Raw genomic sequence first — 11,082 nt, 5'->3', positions numbered from 1 at the left:
GATGTATTCCGTACCAGCCTAGAATAAGCCCCCAATAAAATGTATTTCTTATTTCTCACCAGTGACAGTGTCTTCTTTGTCAGGCTGGCAACCACATTTGTCTTTTTTTTTTTTTTTTCCCAAATATCCCTGTCTCCATCTCCAACACTGTTATCTGGTCTTTAAAAAGATGTGACATCTAATTACAGGTACCTGGAGAAATTAACTGATATTTTGTTGTTGGTGGAGATGAAGGAATCATATAAATCTTTATGAAGACATATAAATGCTATGATCCACTTGAATTGTATCAGTTAGATGCACGGACCTCTAGCTTACAAGAAGCTTGCTTTATAAATGGCTGTTTAATCAGCTGCTGATGTAACATTTATCAGACATATATTGAGGTAATTCACTTGTCTGAATTTGACAAGTACCCAACAGCCTCTTATGTTGAACTGAGAGTTCATGAAAAGGCACCTTTTTGTCTTTTTAAGAATCTCAACAGAAAGCACTGTGGGCAAATGTTGAGACCTACACCACTCTAAAGAGGCATCAGTTTAATAGATTTGGATTATACAGTCTGACTAATGGCTCTGGTGGAAACTCAGACATTCTTGATGAAAAGCAAAATTAATAAATAGGATGAGATCATTCTCTCGCTGCTTAGAAATCACTGAGCATTCGATCTTCTGCACCCAAGGCATCTGAATTCCAGAATACAATAAATGCTAGAGGGAGAATTAAAAAGATAGCCCAGGTAACAAGGCAAAGGTCACGCATCCACCGAGGTTATCATTACAGAGGTAATTATATTTACTCTCTGCAGCCACTCAAGCTGCACCCTGGATATTTAACTGTTAACTAAGTATGGACCTGATCCTTCATCGTGGGTGGGAGACAAATATGTACAAAGATGCTCAAGGCAGAGTGAGAATTACATGTGCAGTGATCCAAGTATGCTCAGGGGAGGGGACATCTGAAATCCCGTGTAGCGTAGGAGGGTTAGAAGATGCTCAGAAAGCTAACGGGTGAGCTGCGTGCTGACATATTTATGAGAGTTTTCTCGATGAAGAGGGTGAACAGGGTTTGCCTTTCTACGGAGTGGGATCAACCTCGGCAAAGCCACAGACTGTAAGGATTGCCCATTAAACCACAGCTGTATGAACCTGTGTTGGGACTGGCAAGAGGTGATAGCCTGAAGTTCAGGGACAAGATTTAGGGACAAGGAGGAGGCTGTTAGAACAGATGAGCAGAGGTTTAGATAATGAACAGTCTGGCTCCATGTGAAGGTGTTCCGTTTCTACCTGGAGACAGCAAAGAGCAGCTGCTAAGTCGCTTCAGTTGTGTCCAACTCTGTGCAGCCCCATAGATGGCAGCCCACCAGACTCCCCCGTCCCTGGGATCCTCCAGGCAAGAACAGTGGAGTGGGCTGTCATTTCCTTCTCCAATGCATGAAAGGGAAAAGTGAAAGTGAAGCCGCTCAGTCGTGTCCGACTCTTAGCGACTCCATGGACTATAGCCCACCAGGCTCCTCTGTCCATGGGGTTTTCCAGGCAAGAGTACTGGAGTGGGGTGCCATTGCCTTCTCCGAGCAAAGAGCTGCTGATGCTTTTTAAGAAGAAAAGAGACAGGGTCAGATATATAAATCAGATGCCTTTGAGGTTACTCACATTTCATGGGTCTGCTTGAAACAGTCTTTCGCGACTCTGGGGGGCAAAAAAATGCCATTTTGCTGTGACACAGTCTGAGATCAAAAGGAGCATGACATTCTGAAGTGGATGATTTTTTCATCTTTTAGAACAAATTTTCTTTTTTTTAAAATTCTGTGTCAAACACCTCTTTTGTCCTCATTTCACTCCCGAGCTTCTGTTTCACCCTTTCTCTGATTAACTAAAATGAAAAGGATGATAATAACACCCGAAGGTGAACAGTGTTCTTTCAGTCCAGGTCCAAACTGTCTGACCTTTAAGGGCCTGTGTGCCAAGCTGCCTCCGTCGTGTCTGACTCGGTGCGACCCCATGGACTGCAGCCCGCCAGGCTTCTCTGTCCGCGGGATTCTCCAGGCAAGGATACTGGCGTGGGTTGCCTTTCCTTCCCCAGGGGGGCTTCCTGACCCGGGGATTGAGCCTGCATCTCCGGCAGCGGCCGATTCTTCACTGAGTCAGCAGGGAAGCCCTATAGCAGGGCACTGACTGCTATTTAGCACAGGCAAGACTGTCCTGTACAAAGAGATAGTCTTCACTTCCTTATCTTACAGGAAATGCTTCTGCTATGGAACATGCAAGCATACAGTATGTACTTAGATAGCCTCGGCACTTCTTTTTCAGCTGCGGAAAGACAGCAGCTATACAGTCGGGACAATTCTGGGCAAGGGAGGAGAAGGTGAAGGTGAAGTCGCTCAGTCGTGTCTGACTCTTTGCGACCCCGTGGACTGTAACCTACTAGGCTCCTCCGTCCAAGGGATTCTCCAGGCAAGAATACTGGAGTGGCTTGCCATTTCCTTCTCCAAGGGATCTTCCCGACCCAGGGATCGAACCCGGGTCTCCCGCATTGGAGGCAGACGCTCTAACCTCTGAGCCAGCAGGGAAGCAGTGTATGAATGACACCACATGTGTAAGGTTGGGAAGCATCCCCGTTGTTGATACAGAAAGCAAACGCTGTCCGTTCAGAACGCGCTGAGAGCAACTGCGCCTTTTCTTCCTTCTTTTGGGACAGAAGAGTTAGCTGAGGAAATTTGCTCTCAATCTCCAGTTCCTTTCTGTTACCATGGGAGACGTCTGCTTCCCCTTATCACACATCACTCCTTATTTATTTGCTCCTCAGTCGTGTCTGACTCTTTGCTCCCCCATGGACTGCAGCACGCCAGGCCTCCCTGTCCATTACCAACTCCTGGAGCTTACTCAAACTCATGTCCGTTGAGTCAGTGTTGCCATCCAACCATCTCATCCTCTGCCGTCCCCTTCTCCTCCCATCGTCAACCTTGCCCAGCATCAGGGTCTTTTCCAATGAGTCAGCTCTTCACATCAGGTGGCCAAATTATTGGAGTTTCAGCATCAGTCCTTCCAATGAATATTCAGGATTGATCTCCTTTAGGATGGACTGGCTGGATCTCCTTGCAGTCCAAGGGACTCTCAAGAGTCTTCTCCAACACCACAGTTCAAAAGCATCAATTCTTCCGCACTCAGCTTTCTTTATAGTCCAAGTCTCACATCCATACATGACCACTGGAAAAACCATAGCTTTGACTAGATGGACGTTTGTCAGCAAAGTAATATTTCAGCTTTTTAATATGCTGTCTAGGTTTGTCATAGATTTTCTTCCATGAAAAGATGGTCTTTCGATTTCATGGCTGAAGTCACCAACCACAGTGATTTTGTTGCCCAAGAAAATAAAGACTGTCACTGTTTCCGTTGTTTCCCCATCTATTTGCCATGGAGTGCCTTATTGATTAATTTATTCCATATGGATTCTTTCCCCAAAATGTGGATTATTCCTTACTATGGTGAAATCCACAGAAAATGTGAATGCTGTGTCACTCTGTGGTCAAAATGAAGAGAGATTTGGGGCCCTCATATATTGGTTCGGAGTGTGAGCGTGGTTAGATGCCATCACTGACTCAATGAACATGACTTTGAGCAAACTCTGGGAGATGGTGAAGGACAGGGAAGCCTGGCGTGCTGTGGTCCATGCGGTGGCAAAGAGTCAGACACGACTGAGTGACTGAACAACAGAAACAACAATCGTGGGAGGAGACCAGAGATACTGCTCCACACTCCTCGATGCACAGGACAGCCCCCAGAACAGGGTTGTCTGGTCCAAAATGCTAACAGTGCGCTGAGAAGAGGAACCTGTGCTTGAGATCATTGCGTTATCAAATGGACAAGTTGTGTGAGAAACATTTAAAGGAGAGCTTGAGAAGAGATAAGAGAAAAAGAGTGATGGCTTAAGAAGCTTACAGGAAAGGTACAGAGGACCTTTAAGTCCGCTGGAATGCGGACTTAAGAATGAGACTCTGGGGGACTTCCCTGGTGGCACTTCCCAGTGACTAAGACTCTGCCCTCCAAATGCAGGGGGCGGGCAGGCTGGATTCGATCCCTGGTCAGGAAAGTATGTCCCTCAGCACTAAGAGTTAACATTCCACAACTAAATAATCCCGCACAAAGATCGAATATCCCGCATGCCGCAACTAAAGATTCCACACGCCGCCCTGCTGATCGAAGCTTCCAAGTGGTACACTGAGACCCAGTATGGCCAAACAAATAAGACAAAGGCAAAAAAAAAAAAAAAAAAAAACCAACAAAAAAAACAACCCTCTAAAAAGAGAGAAGGAAAATATGGGCGATTGAGCGATTTGATCACCGGTATTCCATCTTACGACACCGTGTTCTAATGACGAGAATCTGGCCGCAGAAAAGATGCATATTCTGCCTTCTCCTCTTGATGAGACCAGACAAGTTTCCTCTTGGGGAATAAACTTTATCACCCAGACGAAAGAAGCACACAAAGGACAAATCACCTCTTTGTTTGTGGGAAGAGGCGAATCTCGCAGGCTGGATGCATCTCTGTGTCATCTCTCCTTCTTCTGCTAAAGGGGGCGCAGCAGAATGATGGCAGGCAATCCGTCACCTCCAGTGGGACTGTGCAGTCTCGTATGGAGAAAGTCACTGACGTGTCTTTTAATGATGCCCAGATGGTGGCTTCCTTGTTTCCTGAAAGCACATGTCTCCCAGAAACCCAGCACCAGTTTGTGTTAAATGTTTCCAATACAAGCAAAGGCTCGTTCATGGTACTTTGTATCATATTCTACTATGTGTTAATGCAACACGATGCACGCAATGGCACCCCACTCCGGTACTCTTGCCTGGAAAATCCCAAGGACGGAGGAGCCTGGAAGGCTGCAGTCCATGGGAGCGACTTCACTTTCACTTTTCACTTTGATGCATTGGAGAAGGAAATGGCAACCCACTCCAGTGTTCTTGCCTGGAGAATCCCAGGGACAGGGGAGCCTGGTGGGCTGCCATCTGTGGGGTCGCACAGACTCGGACATGACTGAAGCGACTTAGCAGCAGATGCTTTATAATCTGAGAACTGCGTCACGTTTGGGGGAAATCTAACACTATGAGTGTGCGCTCATTGTGTCTGACCCTCTGTGACCCTGTGGACTGTAGCTCCGCCAGGCTCCTCTGTCCATAGGATTCTCCAGGCACGGATACTGGAGTGGGTTGCCATGCCCTCCTCCAGGGGATCTTTCCCGACCCAGAGATGGAACCCACATCTCCCAGGTCTCCTGCATTGACAGGTGGATTCTTAACGTCTGAGCCACCTTGGAAGCCCACTGGGTATACAACGTGTATACAGGAATATACAGTGTGCACACATTGTGAACACAATTTGTGTGCGATGTACACACTGATTTTGACATGTGTCCCTGGTGATAGCAGAGACAGCCACGCTGTATATATTTGTGAGAAAATTCGCAGCATCTGTGAGGTTTAAAATTCACTGCTGAAACATGTGGGCATTTTCATGGAAGTTCTAGAAGGTTGGGGGTGTTTTAGAATCAGTTATGACTTTAATGAGTCCAAATAGTTCACGTTGAGCAATAAAAAGAAAGCTATTCGCGATTCGGAGCTGACACTCTGTTTGGAAGAGTCCCGTCCCATTTTAGTTTGCTTCTTTCTGGGATCAGGAACCCTTTTCCTTTGTGGAAACAGCTAAGCTTTTTCTGTTACTTGGTTGGTATCAAGCTTCTCTGGAGCTTATCATCAGGGTGTGTTTTTGCGTGAGCATGCTTTAACACAGAAATAAAGATTCACATTGGGAAGGGACCCATGGGGCTTCATTCCTTCCTTTATCCACAATGGATAACTTCTCGCGATGTCAGAGGATGAAACAGTGTCTGCAGGAGCGCACGAGGGATGCCATGCTTTCAAAACTGCTGTTTTGGAGAAAGACAGCAAGCCTCTTCCCAGATCAGTTTCTACAGAGATCTTCGAGCAAATCCAACATCAAAATAAATAATCATATGTGAGTAGTAATATTCATACTTGACAAAAGTACGTATTGGGGCTTTCCTGGTGGCTCAGTTGGGGAGGAACCCACTGGCAATGCAGGAGACCTGGGTTCAATCCCTGAGTCAGGAAGATCCCCTAGAGGAGGAAACGGCAACCCACTCCAGTATCCTTGCCTGGAGAATCCCATGGACGGAGGAGCCTGGCGGGCTACAGTCCATGGGGTTGCAAAGAATCAGACACGAATGAGCAATTAGACCACCACCACCAGGGATTGGCACCCCACTCCAGTACTCTTACCTGGAAAGTCCCATGGACAGAGGAGCCTGGTGGGCTGCAGTCCATGGGGGCACTGAGGGTCGGACAGGACTGAGCGACTTCACTTTCACTTTTCACTTTCATGCATTGGAGAAGGAAATGGCAACCCACTCCAGTGTTCTTGCCTAGAGAATCCCAGGGATGAGGGAGCGTGGTGGCCTGCCATCTCCGGGGCCGCACAGAGTCGGACATGACTGAAGCAACTTAGCAGCAGTAGCAGCAACCAGGCATTAATTCCAAGTTAGATGAACTCATTTTAAAAATTAGAAAAATATAGATAACTCAGAGAAAATAAAAATGATCTCACCACCTAGACAAGATGACTGTTACTATTATTTTATATATATATATATATATATATATATATTTTTTTTTTTTTGGCTTTTCTTTTTTCACCATGTGGCTGTGGGTTCTTAGTTCTGTGACTAGGGATCGAACACTGGCCCTCAGCAGTGAGACTGTCATCCTAACCCTGGACTGCCAGGGAATTCTTGTTTGTTTTTTTTTTTTTTTTGACAGTTTTCCATTCTCTCCACGGATAGACAGACAGACAGAGAGATAGACAGATAGACACAGACAGATGGTAAATAGATGGATGCCCTGGTGGCTCAGATGGTAAAGAATCTGCCTGCAATGCAGGAGACCTGGGTTTGATCCTTGGGTCGGGAATATTCCCTGGAGAAGGGCATGGCAACCCACTCCAGTATTCTTGCCTGGAGAATCCCATGAACAGAGGAGCCTGGTAGGCTATATAATCCATCAGGTCGCAGAGAGTCAGACAGGAATAAGAGACTAACACACACACAGAGATAGTTACATTGATAGATAACACATACATTGGCAGATGTGTATAGGAATGGAAAAGTGCATATTAAGTTACAATATGCAACATGCAAAACCACTTAACAAAAGTATATAGGTATATAAACAATATCATGGTAATAAAGTGCCACACGCTACACACTCTATGTGAAGCTGGGTTTTTCCACGCTTGCATTTGTAGATTTTAAAGTAGAGGATTTTTTATCTGTTAACCTTAACAGAGTAAGATTTTCAGAGAAAGTTTATTTATTGATAGGCAAAGAGAAAACAGTTTTGAGTTAAAAACAGTCTCAGGCAGTACAAATGCATTCAAGCTTCCATTTTGGCCAAATCACTATTTTTCAGAGTTGTTTGCTTTCTACCGTGTTTTTTCGCAAAACGCTGTTGCTTTGAGTTTCAGATTTACGAGCAAAAAGGTGTAATTTTAGAAACTGAAGCACTATGGAACAAGTGATGAAGGTACCCATACCACCAGCTGATAGATACATAAAACGGAGACTCATCTTAGAGCCCTTGCCATCATGAGTATTAAGATTTATTAGGAAAGAATATAAAAAACTAGGAACTTCCCTGGTGGTCAAGTGGCTAAGACTCTGCAACTCCCAACGCAGGGGGCCAGGGTTTGATTCCAGGTCAGGGAATTAGATTCAGTATGCCACAACTAACAGTTCACAAGCTGCAACTGAAAAAGATCCCACATGCTCCAAAGAAGATGAAAGATCTCTTGTGCGGCAGCTAAGATCTGGTGCGGCCAAATCAATAAATAAATATTTAAAAAACTTATAAAAAGACTGCATAGTGATGACACTACCATAGATATTTTAAAGATGCAAATTGTCACTGAAAAGGGGAGATGGATTCAGATGCAAGGGAAGTTCCATCATTTCTACCCAATAACGATGCTTCACATGTCCCAAACAACTCTGAACTACAAGCAGAATGATGAGGTATCTATAAACAGAAGCAATTTAATATTATGCAGAAGGGAATGCACGTTCAGGCATAAGTTAAGGCATAAAGGAATCAAGTCAATTTTTTAAAAGAGTCGGACACGACTGAGCGACTGAACTGAGCTGGGATTTTTATTAAAAAAAGAAAAGAATCACTAGGAAATACATGCTAAGGCATTAACAGATATTTCATAGAAAGAAAGAAAAAAAAAAAAACCTGGCCAAATAATTCCTGAAAAACTTACTGGTTTCTATAGGAATGAGGACTTGAAGACAAAGGCTATAGTAAGGCAGGTGTTTCCACCAACACACTGGAAAGAATTAAACAGTCCCACGGAAGCAGGTGTTTGCGAGGACTCGAAAGAGGGAGGTCGGAACACCTTGGGGACACACTGATGAGACTGCAAAGTGTGTTGTGTTTTCCTGAGACATAGCACTTCCACTCCTGAGTATAATATCTAGGATGTTCTGCTGCTGCTGCTGCTAAGTCGCTTCAGTTGTGTCCAGCTCTGCGCGACCCCATAGACGGCAGCCCACCAGGCTCCCCCGTCCCTGGGATTCTCCAGGCAAGAACACTGGAGTGGGTTGCCATTTCCTTCTCCAATGCATGAAAGTGAAAAGTGAAAGTGAAGTCCCTCAGTTGTGTCTGACTCTTCACGCCCCCATGGACTGCAGCCTACCAGGCTCCTCTGTCCATGGGATTTTCCAGGCAAGAGTACTGGAGTGGCGTGCCATCGCCTTCTCCGTCTATCTCTTGAAAAATCCACTGGAAGGGACTTCCCTTGTGGTCCAGTGGCTAAGACTCCATGCTCCCAAGGCAGAAGTCCCAGGTTCCAACCCTGGTCAGGGAACGAGATCCCACATACTGACACTGAAGATCCTGAGTGCTGCAGCTAAGATGCAGTGCAGTCAAAGAAACTAACAGGTCAGCGGTAAAGAATCTGCCCACCAAGGCAGGAGATCTGGGTTTGGTCCCTGGGTCGGGAAGATCCCCTGGAGGAGGGCATGGCCACCCAGTCCAGGATTCTTGCCTGGAGAATCCCATGGACAGAAAAGTCTGGCGGTCTACAGTCTAAGAGGTTGCAAAAGAGTCGGATACGACTGCGTGAGCACGCAAATGTTAAAAAAAAAAAAAAAAAAAAAACTTAACAGGGATTTGGAAACGAACCCTCAACCCAGCACTCATTTGAAAAATAAACTTTCTTTTTAGGAAAAATAAAATAATGATGTTCAAGCACAGGAGAACAGAAATAAGCCTTGCTCAGCTCCTACTTTGGAATGTCGTATGATGGTTGAAGTTCATGGAATTGCCAGAACCTGCACTTACACTGTGCTTCCTGCGCCAGCTGGGGTCTAGTATTTTCATGCTGACTTGAAAAACAGCCTTGACTTCTGCTGAATATTATGTTACACTTGCTGGCTCCCTAGCAACTCGATGGCTTCAGATGCTGACACTTAATGAATACGATTCAGCTGAAGCAATAAGATATTTTAGAAGCTTTACCTGCTCCATATGGCTTTTTCCATAATTGATGAAAATTTTCAAAAGCAGTAGAAGGAATTTTAAATATATCCTGCTGTTGGCATGTTCAATAATTCGTACCTGCACTAGAACAAAATAAATCAATAAATGAAAATTATTTTTTAACCCCGTGTGGAACGCCAGGTACCCTCAGAAGATTCCTTTCAGGGATGCTGGGAAATAATCCGTGAGGGTTTCAGGATCCCTGATTTGCATTCTGATGGTAATGCAATGTTGAAGCAGGTCATCGCAGGATTGCCAGACCTTTGGGGAGGTCACGGTTTGCTTACTGAGGAGACGGGCACAATACAGGCATAATAGGAGCCCTGTGATCAGCAACCAGGGACTACTCAAATCCCTCAGAGGGTAAAGAGACTGCCTGCAATGCAGGAAGCCAGCTTCCATCCCTGGGTGGGGAAGAGCCCCTGGAGGAGGCAGTGGCAACCCACTCCAGGATTCTTGCCTGGAGAATCCCATGGATGGAGGAGCCTCGTGGGCTGCAGTCCACGGGGTCGCAAAAGAGTCAGACAGGACCGGGAGACTGACACACAGAGATGAATCAAAGAGAATTAAATGAAAAGACTGAGAAAGTCATAAAGTTGAATTTAGATGACACGCTAAAAATTTTTTTCATATTTTTTTAGAAAGGAATATGTTAAGGGTTTCTCACAGCGACTATATCCTGAAACAATTCATAGAACTATAGTACACATAGTAACTATGGTGACTTAACTCACTAATTAGCAGTCAAGCCTTCCCCCTGTGTTAGTTAGAATTCTCCACAGAAACACACCCATAATATGTGTATAAGCAGACAGATTGTCAGACAGACAGACATAGATAAAAGATAGACAGAAAGATATAGATAAAAGATAGACAGACAGACATGGAAAAAAGATAGGATAGATGGACATAGAAAAAAGATGGACATTTCAGTTCAGTCGCTCAGTTGTGTCCGACCCTTTGCGACCCCACGGACTGCAGCACGCCAGGCCTCCTTGTCCTTCACCAACGCCTGGAGTTTACTCAGCCTCACGTGCATCGAGTCAGTGATGCCATCCAACCACCTCATTCTCTGTCGTGCCCTTCTCCTCCCACCTGCAATCTTTCCCAGCATCAGGGTCTTTCCCAGTGAGTCAGCTCTTTGCATCAGGTGGCCAAAGTATTGGAACTTCAGCTTCATCACCAGTCCTTCCAGTGAATATTCAGGACTGATCTCCTTTAGGATGGTCTGGTTGGATCTCTTTGCAGTCCAAGGGACTCTCAAGAGTCTTCTCCAACGGCACAGTTCAAAAGCATCCATTCTTTGGAGCTCACCTTTCTGACAAAACGTGGGCCACTGGAGAGAGGAATGGGAAATCACTTCAGTATATTTGCCTTGAGAACCCCACGAACACTATGAAAAGATAGAACATAGGTAAAAAATAGATAGACGGACATAAATAAAAGAGATGTATCAGTCACTCAGACGTGTCCA

General features: G+C 45.2%; 1 non-coding gene across 1 annotated transcript; it reads right to left on the bottom strand.

Annotated features, from left to right (window-relative positions):
- Positions 1–2,497: 2,497 nt before the first annotated feature.
- On the bottom strand, positions 2,498–2,569 carry TRNAW-CCA (transfer RNA tryptophan (anticodon CCA)). The gene has a single exon. It is a non-coding gene; the product is annotated as a tRNA-Trp (tRNA).
- Positions 2,570–11,082: the final 8,513 nt, after the last annotated feature.

Source organism: Ovis aries, chromosome X, assembly GCF_016772045.2.
Source record: "Ovis aries strain OAR_USU_Benz2616 breed Rambouillet chromosome X, ARS-UI_Ramb_v3.0, whole genome shotgun sequence".
Classification (NCBI taxonomy): Eukaryota; Metazoa; Chordata; class Mammalia; order Artiodactyla; family Bovidae; genus Ovis; species Ovis aries.
The sequence above is the reverse complement of the archived record's forward strand: the minus strand, read 5'-3'. Positions and strand labels throughout refer to the sequence as shown.